We start from the raw sequence: 14,477 nt of genomic DNA on the forward strand, positions 1-14,477 counted from the left end.
CTACAGCCCTTTTAAATACTTTACGGCGCTGGATTACTTATGACTTCCCAGTATTGTTTTCTTTAAAGAGTGGCGTTAGTGTATTACTGATGGAGAGGTCAGACACCCTGAGGACAGTGTAAATGGGAAGCATCCTGGTAGGAAATCAAGACTTTTAGCTACGATCCATCATGCAAATTCTCTGTGGGGAAACTGAGGTGAATAGTGCAGAGTAACGTACTCAGCAGACAGAAATGTTCAGCGCAGAAGTTGTTCACGTTCCACCAAAACACACACACCCCGGATCCCGCAGTTGGATTCAACACTTCATTATGCGCGTGCTTACACAGAGCTGGGGGGGTGTGTGTGTGTGTGTCCTCGCCAGTCACACTGTCCCAATCTAAAGTACATCAATACCGCTGAGGGGGACCAGGGGACGCGGCCGCCTCCCTCGCAGGCTCCGCAGGATTTCCTGCCGCGGCAGCCCTCAATTCCTGGAAGCAGTTTCTCCCGAGGGCGGGAAGGGCGGCTCGCCGCTGCCCGGCCACCCCGGCGGCCGAAGAGCCCCCCGTGGGGGCGGCGGCGACACCCGCCCGGGGGCGGCAGCGGGAGCCCTCGCACCTCACCTCAGCGGCGGCGCGCGGCACCACACAGCACAGCACCGCCCCGCCCCGCCCCGCCCCGCCCCCTTTCCCCCCGCCGCCGCCGCGCGCGGCTGTAACGGCCGTAACGGCTGCAACGGCACCGCGTGCTGGAGCGCGCTCACGTGACGGCCCGGCGCAGCCCGCCCCGGGGGGTGGGGGGGGCTGGTTGGGTGGCTGGGGCGCGCCGGCCGCTCCGCTCCCCGCCGGCCGGGCCGGGCCGGGAAGGGCAGGGCAGGGCAGGGCAGGGCAGGGAAGGGAAGGGCGGGCTGCACTGCACAGCTCCGCATAACACCGCACCACTGAGGAGGCGGGCAGCAGCGGCTGCTGGTACTTCCACTCGGTCCCCGGCGCGTCCCGCTCCGCGCTCAGGTGAGACGCGCGGCCCCGGTCGCGGGCAGGGAAGGAAGGAGGCAGGCAGGCAGGCAGGCAGGGAGGGAGGGAGGGAGGGAGGGTGGCACCGCCGCCGCTGTCAGGCGCTGCCCGAGGCTCTCCGAGACGAGGGTGACCCAGGGGGCCGGACGGGGCCGAGAAGCTGCCGGTGGCTGGAGGCGCTGTCAGCCGCCGCGGGGGAAGGAGCGGCTGAGGCGGCGCGGGGCGGCCCTCCCTAGCCGGCCGAGGGGCGCTGCGAGGGCAGATCCTGACAGGAACCCCCGGCCCTGAGGGGGGGAACCCGGCAACTGCCCGGCCCGACGTCCCGTTGCCTTCGCCGGTAAGGCTAAAAATGTTGACAGCCGCCTTGGGTGTGCAGGCGGTCCCGCTGCAACGCTATCGAGCTATTAAGTACCGTTAGAAGTATTTATTATTTCTCTGGTTGAGCACGGTGTAAATAGTGCGCTGGGATATTTATCGCTACACCTGATGTGACTTTTACTTGTTTGTGCAGAGGGCTTCCTTAATACGATTTATTCTGGCTAACCCCTCTTTTTGAAAATTCCATGGACAAAACTAAAATCTGTTTGTATTTCTCTTTCTGGATGTTGATCTGGCACATTCAGCATAAAAATTAAACTTTCATCTCGTATAGATTCTCCAGGCGCTTTCAGAATGCACTTTGTTTGAAAAGCAATTTTCTGAATTAATGTAGCATGTACAAAGATAACTTGAGTTGACGTACTAGCAAAGTAACATCTATCGCATGAGCAAAAATGGAATATTCCTGCCCTTAGGTTCCTTTTTAATCTTAAATTATTAATGGGTCTCTGCATTACATGAATGAAACTTGCAGTTGGTACAGAGTGCAAATGCATGTAGGGAACCGGATACGAGAAGAGCTGGACATGTCTCCAAAAAGACTTAACAGGAGGATGATGTTAGAGAGCCCCTTCTGTTTATCACAGTTGTTGAGGACTTCTGGGGGGGGAGAAGCAGTGGACCGTACCCTGCCCAGCTCTTTTGCAGCTCTTGCAAAAGAGGAATGAGAAACAGGCGAAACTTTTCGCTGCTTGGGGGGCATAGGAAATTAGAGCTTTAGTACATAACGCTTTCGTTTAGCAGTTGTTTAACTGAGTCATTGTGGGTGCTCCTAAGGTACGGTTAGTGGCAATCATAGTATCCCATCTTCTTCTAGAACCTGATTGTCAACTTCTCACCAAATGCCATCATTTGTACTCAGTTAAATAAAAGTATTCACATCATATGTAATCAGTTACTTTTATCCATGTAATCAATACAGGAAAAAATTCCTTTATCTCCCTGCCACCAGAAAAAGCACACTTGTCTAAACTGAAGTAGGAAGGGCAAAACACTTGCATTTATGATGGATTCTGGAACATTAAAGGTTTGAAAATATGTTGAGAAGAAATGTTGATTTCAGTATTAATGGGAAGTAAAATTTCTACTGTCTGTTCAACCATGTAATGCGCAGTTAAGTGAGGTGTGTCATGGTAAAGATTACAACAGCGCACTAAGGTTCTGCTCTTTCTCTTACTTGAACTTCTTCCAGTATTTGATCTTATAAAGGCAAAAGTTTGACATAAGACCATATTAAACAAAGCAGAAACATCATGCTTATAAGCAGCTACTTCTCTTCCACATAATCCCTCAAAGTTTGTTGAAGAGATTTTGGGCAGATGTACTGAAAATACATGATGTTACAGAAACATGAAACCAGTATACAGAGATGGTAGGCTAGTAAAAGGATGCTTTTAAGTAGGTTGAGAGGATAAAATTCTGTAAAGTTGTTAGTTTGGTAATAATATTTTAAAAAAAAACAAATGAAAAAAAGTGGTGGAGAAAAAAGACTGGATCAACTTAGGCTACTGAACAACCCAAAGGTGAAGCTGGAGTGGATTTGAGGGCAAAACTGGCCTGAATTTTCCTTGAGTTTTCTCTAGTGTCATTGTGTTAGCGAAATGACTTGTCCACAGCAGAAGAGGCTCCTAGGCCAGATCATACATGACCAGTTACGTGTTGGCCCTGAGGAGCCATCCAGGGAGCCCAGCGTTCCACATGATCTCGCCTGCATTCCTCTGGCCCTGGTTTGCACTGCGGTTGTATTACTTGCCAACTTGCAACCACCACCTGCTCCTCCCCTTCCCACCCGTTTAAAGGAAGTTCCCGACCTTGGAGAATTAGACCATATAAGTACATCCCTCACTGAATTACTCTTTGTTCCAGCTGGTTTTAGTTTCCCTCAGCTTACGGTGACCTTACTGCATGTCCTGCAGTCAGCACCATGGTGCACTTGCCATTGTGATCATTAGGTCAGGCAGTGCCTACCTGGGTGAGGAGCAGATGGGAGAGAGAAGGCATTGCGCTGCCATGGCCTGAACCAATGTTACCTGCAAGCACACAGGGTAAGAGTCGCATGAAGCCAGCTCTCTTTTCAGCTATGAGTTCTTCAAGACTCAGATAAAGAAGTTGCATGAGAAGTTTAGTCGCTCTGTTCTTCTGAGTGCAGATCACCACCACAGAAATAGATCTGCCTCCACTACCACCATAGGGAAGATGTTTATAATTTGAAGTTGTAATCAGGCAGCACAATGCTAATTAAGATTAGAACCTTTCTTGTGTGGTCTGAACTATCTTCAAAACCAGAAAGCGGAAGTAAGACTGAGGGGCTGGGGGATAGAGGCCAGAAACTTTCTTTCTGTGAAGTGGAACTTTTAGGCTTATACTTTAGTAATGATGAAAATCAGGTTTAACTACATTTCTATCTGTTTACACTCTTCAAACAACTGGTCTGACTTTACAGCATAACAATTAAAAAAATCTCTCAGGAAGCAGGAGACTCTCAATGTGGCCTTTAATAGGATAATAATGTAAATAATTGATGATTTCCGAAAAAGAATTATGAATAAGCTGGTGGAAGGGCTTTGCGTGTCTGTTTTGAGAGTGAGAAGGATCTTGATATATCTGTGGAGGCCATGCCTGTGGATTTTTAATGAGGGTAAAGCAGAGAAAGGCTGATTGAAATGTACGTGATCTCAGTGAAATAAAAACAGAGAAAGCTCTGAGTTTATAATCAGATAAACCAGATCCCTTTTTTTTTTTTTTTTTTAAAGGGATGTTCTGAAAGAAGGTGCAAATAACTTCTAATCTTCCATCACTACTGAGGAAACATGTGAACAGTTATGAATGGTACAGGATCACATAAATAGATATGTAAACAGTTTGAGAGCACTGTGTGTGCTAATGTGGCTATTTGATTCATTATTTGGCATTTTGTTTCATCGTGGGATAAGGCTGTAGGGCTCACAAAGGGAGCCATATGTGGAGGCTGTAAGGGCCTGCCTTGGAGAAAGTCAGGGTGAAGACAATAGAAAAGATGGTGAGAAGATTCTCAACAGTCATAGCTGCATGAAGCATGGCAGTTAAGGAAGACAGATATGATCTTTGCCACTAAAATGCTTATGGATAAGTAGCAAAGATGCTTCTAGGGAAGGGAAGGACTTCTAGAGGGATATAAAGATCATGCCTCTAGCTCTAGTGTCAATTCCAGTGGCTTGCTTATTCCAGAAAGGTGGAATGATGTGTTACTTCATTTTCTATGTTCACCCTCACTGTTGTCTTCTGCAAGGTATCTACAGAAGGTGGGATTTTCTGTGAGAAACTAAATTCAGTCCTAAATTAAACTCTGAAATGTTGCTGATAATGAGGGAGAAATGCCTAGAAAAGCTAACCAGGCTGCTCGTCTCTTCAGCTGAAAAATCTGCATTTCACACCTGCTTTTCAAGCTAGCATGAAACCTTGGAAAGCTACTTGTCTCACTGAGCATTGCTCTTAGGGCAGCATCCGAGGTGAAATCAATGTTGCTCCCACCTTAGGTTCTTGGAAAACCTCAGCCTTGCTCCTGGCTGGGAACCAAGCCACAGTAATGCAGGCATTTACCAAATCTAACAAAGCACTTCCATAATTAATTAGGACCAAAGGTGGAAGCAACACAGAAGTCCCAGTTCACATGTCATCAGGCTGTCAGCTCATATTTTAGAGTCTTGTCACCTTCTTGAAAGTGGGCATAAAACCCCTCCTCAGAGTCTGTTAGCTGACCTATGAAGAGCTGGTTAACTGAGATACAGAGTGTTTGTTTCTGACATGCAAGGTGATTTTTTTTTTATTTTTTTTTTTTTAAATTTAAATCCAGAGGAAAATTATTCAAGAACAAGCTTTATTTGACAGAGCTATGTCAATCTTCAGTTATACTCAAAAGGTCATCTATAAACCCATGATTTTTTCAGTGCATTGGAGTGAATGGTTAGTATTTACATGCAGATATTCAATTTACTTGTTTGAAACTTTGAAAGACTGTTTTGTTGACCAAACAGACCTGTTTTACAATATGAAATGGATCATAAGAGATGTCTTTGGTATTGCATGTGCTGTAATACTAGGTTGAAAATACTGTGGTTTATTCTCTTTTTTTTTTTTTTCTTTCCTAGGAGAGCCACATTAAAACAAAGGCAAGAAATATCTTTAATGGAATTCTGCTTTTGATCAAGCTGTTAAAAATGGATATGAACATTATTTTCTGCTGTGAGGTAAGTATTCCCAGAGAGAAATTTAAAGGGGGGAAAAAAAAAGAAGAAAAACTGACTCATTTCACTTAACGTTGCCTGTCACAACTGCTGTTCTGTCCAGCAACTTTTGGTCAGGTATTTTAAAATTATAGCATCTGTGACTTGGAGAACTTTGTACTGGAAGTCTTAACTGAAAAGTCCTAGAATTAATCCTTTCCCTTACAGGATTAGCCAGCTTTGTTCTGATATTCCAGTAGATAAAAACAAACGTATAAAGGACCTGCATTGTTGCAGAGTTAGTGTAATGGGCGGCTTCTGCACATAGTAGCTTTTGACCCAATGTCAAGCTTTTCTTCAAAGCATCAAAGAAACGGAAGCTGCTAAGTCTAGTTTTCAAGAGTGAATACTTACACAGACTAACTGCAGATGCAGGAAATGAGTGAGATCCTGGGATGAAGAAAGAGTTTGTACAACAAATATGCAGGTACTCTTTTATGCAACCAGGCAGCTTTCTCTGTTCCTGCTCTGTGCAGCCTAGGGAAGAGGTGGGGCTGTTGCCAGCCTGACTTACAGGTGCATATTAACAATACTCTTGCCAAGTCCCATATACAGATCTTCACTGGTTCGTACAATAAGCATGTGAGTCAGTAAAACCAAATACATCTCCCCACTTTAGGATCACAGGAAAATTCAGGTTGTAAGGAACCTCAGGAGGTCACATAGTCCAGTCTCCTGTTCAAATTTTTGAGAAGTTGGTGAAATTAGGTTATTTTCACTTATTGGCCTTCCCAATCTGTTATATGTTCAGAAGCATTAGCAAAAAGTGAACTTATGTCTTGCCGTATGTATTAAATGTACATTACAATAATGTAGATAGGAACTTAACATGCTACTAAAATTTGTCAGAAGGGAAGATATTTTAATTAAAAGAGGATTGTACAAGAATGGTGTGCTTCTCTGAACAAAGGAAACAATAAGTCTATGATGTATTCACTTCTTGCAAGTACAAATGGAACCTGTGTAGGTCATCTAACACAGTGACACACTGCCAATATTTTCAAGACAGGTTCCCTGCAAGAATGAGCCCCTTCCCAGGCATCTCTAGGGAATCTATTTATTTTCTTTCTCATGTAAGCAAAACTGCTTTCTCATAATAAAGGGAAGGGAAGTGAACACATTGTTTATCCTGCCTGATACATGTTACTGAAACATTTCCTCTGAAGTATAAATATTTGTTCATGGGAAAACATAGTGACAATGTGAATAAAAATAAGCATCTTGTCAGGAAGCTTAAGGAGCAATCTCTCCCCCGGGGCTCTCAAAGTAAACACAAACGAAGAGCTCCCCCCCATCGTTATGTACTACCAAACAGAACATTTTGTGAGCCCTAGGTGTAACTACTTCAGTGTTTTGGCAGGGAGGGTCACAAAAAGAAGGGGTTAATGCTGTCGGAAGAAAGAGATTTCAGCATTCAGAGCCTGATAGGAGGGTCATTCAAGTGAAGAGACACTTTGGATTTATGCTTATCTTAATGTGCTTTGAATTGATCCCTCAAAATCGGTAATTTAATAGCTTTAATAGTTACATTAGTAATTTAATGAGCCCCCTCCGGCACATCATCAAAGACAAACATATACTTTGTGAACAAAAATAGAACTCATTTTCTAGGTAATGCAGTTCCCAAAAGCCAGTATATAATATTACACGTATGCAAGTTGTGGTGCTGTGAATTATTTAATATACACTAAGAGTGATCTCAGCATCACAAAGTACTTATTAAGGCAAATGGCACACCTAAGAACCCCAATATCTCTCTTCACCTTTGCTCCCACTGTAAAGTCTCACTGCCTAGCCTGATTTTCTCTCTCTAAATGAATTTCTGGGTAACACACATAGCTTATGTAATAAAGTTACAGAATAATGTTCTCAGAAAATAAATTCTGTGAACTCTCTGTTTCCACACCAGCTTCTGTTGCTTCTGTGATTGTGTCTCACTTCTTGAAGAGAACATATCTGCAGGTCTGGACAAAAGTTAACTTACATGTTGTCATGTTCTTGAGTCAAAAAATGCTACATCTGTGGAAGGCACCTCTTTGTAGAGATGTTATTTGCTCCTTAATAGCCTGGTCACAGCTTATTTGCTTATGGACTTCTGTGTCACTTGAGGCATTATGAGACGAGTAGTAGTAAATTTAGCTCTCTGGTTAAAGAAGCTACTGCTCTCTTAGAGATTACTTTCTCCACAGTCAGTGGTATAAAATGGGTACGTATGTGCTAGCCAGTACAGCACAGAGTCTGGCAATTTAATTTAGCTGACAATTCTGATAGGTAAAACCCAAGAGAGGGATGTGTGTGAAATAGTAACCTTCAGAAGAATTAATGTGGCAGACTTTAAATTTTAAAACTGCTTGAGCTAGTTCTTCACAAGCTTATGATTGCTTGTGACTAGAGATAGGAAAATTGAGGGACTGCTGCATGTCTGTGGTTGAGGTGTGGGGGGAAGGGGCAGTGTTGCTGTTTGTTGCTTTTAATCCTTGTAATTAAATTTATGTTCTCTAGCACTATCTATCACAGACTGTTGAAATCCTTTACTAAGCACATTTCTAACTTCATCAGGGGATTTCCTGTGCTTTTGATAAAGGAGAATAAATGATTCTCACAACACCTATGCAGAATCAGAAAACAATTCTTTGTTGTTGTTACATGGGAAACGAAGAAAGAAATGATGCAGTTCTGAAATGTCTGTTAATTTAGGGAGTTTAAGCAACAAGGTACCCCACACAAGAAATGTAAGTTGCGATATAAAAGCAGTGGTGTCATCCCAGAGCATCCTCTTGCCAACTGAAATAACCTGTGTCTCACACTTTTGGAAGCAAGGCCCTAGCAGTCTCAAGATGAGGATTTGCAGCTAAAAACATATTTAGTATGCTAATGGTACTGAGTTTTAGATACTTGCTTATTTTTACTACTTGATCAGTGGTGAAATGCGCTTCTACCTGAGCTCCTAAATGATCTGGAGTTCCAATAATTGTCCTGAGCAATAGGTACCGTTTACACCTGAGACATGTATATGTTGTGGTCTGTATAAGTATCCACCTTTCAGTTACTGATTTATGACTATTGCTTAACAATTGAACTCCTTGTATCTGAAATAGAAGAGCCAAATTTAAGTTTTCAACTGTCATATGTGCTTAGGCATATATGTAGATTATTGGTCTCTAAATAAAGAGGAACGATTCAAAAAATACTTCCCAGTCTTCTAACGAAAATACCTGTGGGTCAGACTTTTCTTGAGGCAATGCAACTGTCTCCATTGGAATTTCTCCACAGGTGAATTTGGTTCTTTTAATCCTCCTTTCTTTGTGTGTTTGCAACAGTGGTTCCCACTGGCAACTCTATAATTAAGGAACTCTCAACATTTCTCTTACAATAACAGTACAATAGTGTTTTAGCTGTAGTTCTGAATTCCGGCTAGAAGCCTAATGTAAAAAATACATGCTGTTCACCTATTTTAAACTGGAATGGCAGAGAGGTGTTTATCTTCTGTAACAGATACAGTTTTACAAAATTTTTTAGGCAGTTGCTTCTGTAAATAATTCATACTTTTTCCTGCAAAAATATTTTGTAGATGAGTTGGAGGAGGCATTCAGTTCACTTGAGGCTTCTATAATGCTACAAAATGCACCCTGCTCTAGCACCTTTGCCAACAGGTATGGGAGCAAATAAGATTAATACCTTTGTAGTTCTCTTCTACCCTTACCCAGGAAGAGGACTCTTGGCCTGACTTAGAAAAGACTGTAAAAGGTTCTTTAAAAATAAAAAGCTGCAGGCCTTGCTACTTTATTGTAAAAGGAAAAAAAAACCCTGTTAGTAGAATTCATGGTGCTTTGGCAATAGGACTTCCAAGCAATGACTGCATGAGAAATTTCAAGGCACTGGAATATTTTGATTTTGTTAAAGCTCCCTAATGCCTGATTAACTTCAAAACCACTGCTGGTAGTTCTGGTTTGTTTTTAATTTCATGAAGGTGAATTCTGCTCTTGACATATTTAAATGCTGCAGTTATCTGTTTGTATATGTGTAATTGGAAAGTAATGTCTATTTCTCCATACTTTGGAAATCGCACAGTATACAGAGTACCTTGAATTCTTTAAACTCTCTGTCTTTTGCCTAATCTGTATTTCAAGCCTGTAACAATACTTTGACAGCTCCTGAAGGTAATATGTTCCACACCCTCGGTGAAAACTGCATATATGTGCGAGAAAGATGTACTTTCATGGTTGATGGCTTTTGACTGGTAGCATTAAAAAAAGAACAGAATCCTTTTTGGTAACTACTCCTAATAAATATAATTTGAGAAAGGCTCATCAAAAACCCTGCAGTGAAACATGCAAATTGCCTTCATTCCCTGCTTCTTAAACTTCAAATCACTTGTGTGCATTCACTTGTATGGGACACTTGTGTGCATTCCTCTGCAATTTCTGCAATTATTGTTATCCTTCAGCTACACAGTCTTGCTAGAATCCATAGAAAGTCTTTCAGGGGAAGAAAGATGTCCATCAGAACCAACCCTGGTAATATTCTTTCTGCATATGGTCTAAGGCCTCGACTCTTTGGGTAAACAAAGAAGTGGTAACTGGATTTGCTTAGATGTAAATAAGTAAACCACTAAAACAGATGAGCAGTGTTTGGATAGTAGAAACCTTGTGTTGATGTAATCCAGTCTAACCTAGTGAATTTAAGTTTGTGTTGCAAAAGTGCAGTCTTTGCAAGGCAATCTGTGTTACTGTAACTACATCATGTCATTAAACTGGTGTAAATGATTGTAAGAGGCACAAGGTCTTACCTTGTCTTTCAAAAAAATGTATGGTTCAGAAGTAGAGAATGTGCAGAATGTAGCAGGAGTTTCAGACTTTGAATTTGGATCTTGAATGATTAAAGGCAGAGTGTTGCTACTGTGCAGAATCACACTATTCAAAATAAATGAAGAATTGTACTGTAATCTCAGGGGGGGAAATTATAATCCAAACCAGTACATTCTTTGAGCAATTTAGTGGAAAAAATATTAAAATAGTAAGTGTTTCATTCAGTGCTCGTTTGTTTACGCTCCTTTGTTACATGTCTTCATCTTTCAAATACAGGCAAGTTGCAACTAATTTTATGGACTTTTTCTTCTTGAATTATCGTCATGAATAGAAGACTGTAGGAGTCAATTGAAGCTTTTCCCCATCAGTTTCAATAGGATTTATATCAGGCTCTTAAGCCATAACCAGAGTCTTTACTTTCATGTCTAGCTAACTACAGGACAGAGGTGTTGAGGAGTAAATTGTAGTTAACAAGGCTGTTTCTCAAAGATTAATGATGGTGAGATTAAGCTGCCCTTGATTCTACCGTTTAATCCTGCTCTGTTGGTTTGGCACCCTGTAAAGATCAGAATATGGCTGTTGGCTGCTGTTCTTGTATATAAGCAGTGATTCAGAGACCAATAACACTAGTCTTTGGCAACTGTGAAAAAGGGGAGAAAATCCACCTTGCTTCTCTTCCCCTCACCATCCTTACCCTACACCTTCCAGTTTCTGTGATTAGAGATCTTTATTCAAGACTTGTCCTCTTGATCTCTCAATAGCACCAGTATAACTCAGAGTAGTAATAGCCTGTAGTTGCAGAGATCTCTATTTATGTATTGCTCCTGTAGAATTTATGCAATCTTTGACCAGTATTTCAGCTTCTAAAATTTGGTCTACATTTTATATGCTTCTGCATACAAAGCCACTAGACTTTTAATACATTATGTGATTTTTTACAAGCCTCAAAAGGCAGAGAGAGCATTTATAATGCTTTAAAGAATGAGAGCTGATCTATTTATATATGGCTTTCAAAGCTCAATCGCTCAGATCAAAAGTGAGAAGCAAAGACTGTTTGCCATTGAAAATCTCTTGTAGTATAAAGGGGTTCCAAGATATCACCGTCTCTTTGAAACTCAGTACTCAGACAGAAGTGCATTTTGACTGATCTATGTAGAGGAGGGACAGAGACTGACAGCCAGCCAGAAGGTCAGACAGACAGAAAAGATTCCCCAGTTGACTGTTTGCTATGATACTCATTTCATTCCCCAAAGAAGTTCTTTCCATTCCATTAGCACCTGATTAGATGGCAGAAATGTTTTAAGAAACTCTTAAGAGTTATGCAGATGCCAGCACTACAGGTGAGATAAATGGATAACATAGTACAGACATTAAATCAGCTCTTCAAGGTTAGGATTTGCTCCTGGGATTAGGATTTCCTGTATGTGTGAATGTTGCTCTGTGAAGTGGTAATAAAGAGTTATTCTGGGCTGAAAATGTATTTCTGGTATGTCTCAGTCTGCGAAGAGAGACAGTAGGTAGGGACAGAATTCTCAAGAAGTTAGAACCTCTCATATTAGTCAACCTTTCACAACTGCATTAAGAATAGCATTACCCTTAATTTTGGTTAGTGAGCGTTATAAAATACAACACTCCAATAGATTGCCATAGAGGGAGATTTTAAGATGAATATCCGCTACCTTGGAAAACCCCTTAAATACTGGAAATAGCTGATAAAGCAGGCATGCTATGGTGAGTTGGGAAAAAGTCTTATGACACTTTGGTGCAATCAATTCCAGTTTCGTTCCCTTGCTAAACAGCAAAAAGACATGCATTCAAGAAGGAATCCCCTGCTAGATAGTTCTTCCCATTTAGCTTCTGTTTGGAACAGTTTTTATAAACTGATTAAATCTTTCTTACCCATGTTGTAGTTCTGAGGATCTAGAAGCAGAGAATATAGCAAATACAAGCTGTTGCAAACTTGGTACCATTAACAAAAATTACACATCTAATACAAAACTGTGCTGTACAACAAATTCTTAATGTAGCCTTGTCTTCTCTGGTTTGTGAACCCAGCGAGCCATAACTCTGCCACTTCTTCCCTTGGGGACCCTTACATAACTGCTCAGCTGTTTGTCTTGCTGTTCTGCACGTTAAGCCAAAATTTTTTTTTGATTAATTGTATCCTGGTACACCAAACTTTGCAAACTGGGACTATTCAAATGAATCCACTCCCTTGTAAGACCAGACTATGCAGCCTGTAGAAAAAGAAGTACGGCAGCAAAAGCAGTAACAGAGTTTTGTAAGGTTTCATGAGACTACGACAGTGCAAGTGAACAGGCTGAGATATACCTGAGTCAGCAGAGCACCCTTCCAGCAACAAAGACTAACCACATACTGGGCTGCATTAGGACAAGCGTAGCAAGGTCGTCAATGGCAGTGATTATTCCCCTCTACTCAGCACTTGTGAGGCTGCATCTGAAGTACTATGTCCAGTTTCAGGTTTTACAGTATTGAAGATTGATAGACATCCTGAAGAGAGTGCAATGAAGGGTCACTAATATGGTTAGGGGACTGAAATGCAAGATGTACACAGAGATACCAAGGAAGCTGTTTATGTGGTCTAGAGAACAAAAGGCGAAGAGGGCATCTAATTCCTATCTCAGATACTTAACAAGGGGTTATAGGGGAAACTAGACTCTTCTCACAGTTGAACAACAAAAGGACAAGAGGCAGAAGTCACAAGTAGCAGCAAGGTAAATTCTCACTGAGTGTAAAGAAAAACATTTTCATAGTGAATGGCTAAGCAATGGAATAGGCAGGTTGGAGACTGTGAGCTTACCATCCTTGCTGGTATTCAAACCCAAATGGATAAAGCACCGAGTGACCTGATACAGCTTTGAAGTTAGCTGTGGACTGAAGAGAAGGTTGGGCTAGGTGACCTCCGGAGGCCACTTCCTACCTAAATTGTGATTCTGTCATAGGGTGAGGTGGGGAAAGCAGGGTCTTATAGTTAACAGGTTAAATATGGAAGTGGGGAAAGGCAAAAGCCAACATGGTTTAGTGGGAGGTGTCCCTGCCAATGGCAGGGGGGTTGGAACTGGATGATCTTTAAGGTCCCTTCCAACCCAAACCATTCTATGATCCTACATGTGATTAGACTAAAAACTAAAGCATTATTGAAATATAAGTCTCTGAATAAGTGGTAGGTATCTAATTTTTATTCCAAATTATAAGTATTGGCATTTTTCTTCTCTAGATAGTCCTTTTCTTGTTTACCCAGCTGTCTAAAATGTATGCATATATTAAGCATTTTATATCCCTCTGCTAGTGAAAAAGAATGTGGAAATACAATTCATAAGGCAAACAACTGGTGCTATATATCATTCATAGAATGTTCTAATAAAATCTGGTGCATTGCAGGCTTCTTAAGTGATGATGGTCTTGCACTATATTTAGCATTCTGTGAATAACTGGAAAAAAAAAACAAATAAATGCACAGTGGTCTGTTAGAGTGTCTAATGCACACAGTGAAGACATCATTGTACACATTACATGTCTCCATCTCTGAGAATTGAGACAATTGTGTGGGATAGTGTGAAAAGGGATGCAACTGACCTAATCAATTTGCACAGTTGGCTAAGAATAGATGTTGACATCACTAAATAGAAGCACCTTACGTCAAACGCTAAACTCTGTCCTTATTACACCGAAGAGAAAAAAGGACTGCGTACAATATATAATAGTTTTGAAAAGAAAAATAATTGTGAATGCATAAGCGTTTGGCATGAGTACATTATAGTTCTGAATGCAAACCCATTAATACAGAAATTGTATTGACAGAAAATGACTTGAATTTTATTTCAATGTGTATAGAATATGCATTTACATAGGTTTTTTTCAAGGCATTTATTCTCTTTATGAATTTTTTATAGATGAAATCTAATGGAATATATACTAATCCATTACAGAAGTAGTTAGAAATTATTTTGATCTACCCACATAATTAAAACCTCTAAGCCTAATTGTGGGGAAAAAGTAGATTTCAATGACAG

The 14,477-nt window shown here is 41.3% G+C and overlaps 1 protein-coding gene across 2 annotated transcripts in view; it reads left to right on the plus strand.

Annotated features, from left to right (window-relative positions):
- The first annotated feature begins 861 nt into the window (after nt 1–861).
- The window catches only part of RHOBTB1 (Rho related BTB domain containing 1), a 57,525-nt gene continuing 43,909 nt past the window's right edge, over nt 862–14,477 (plus strand). Inside the window, exons 1-2 of one of the 2 annotated variants that reach the window (XM_074592369.1) lie at nt 862–992; nt 5,501–5,599. The gene's annotated coding sequence lies outside the window, so the exon portion shown is untranslated. The remainder of the gene's footprint in view (nt 993–5,500; nt 5,600–14,477) is intronic. The other variant, XM_074592371.1, reaches the window with a different exon arrangement.

The sequence above is a fragment of the Larus michahellis genome, chromosome 6 (assembly GCF_964199755.1).
Source record: "Larus michahellis chromosome 6, bLarMic1.1, whole genome shotgun sequence".
NCBI classification, from domain to species: domain Eukaryota; kingdom Metazoa; phylum Chordata; class Aves; order Charadriiformes; family Laridae; genus Larus; species Larus michahellis.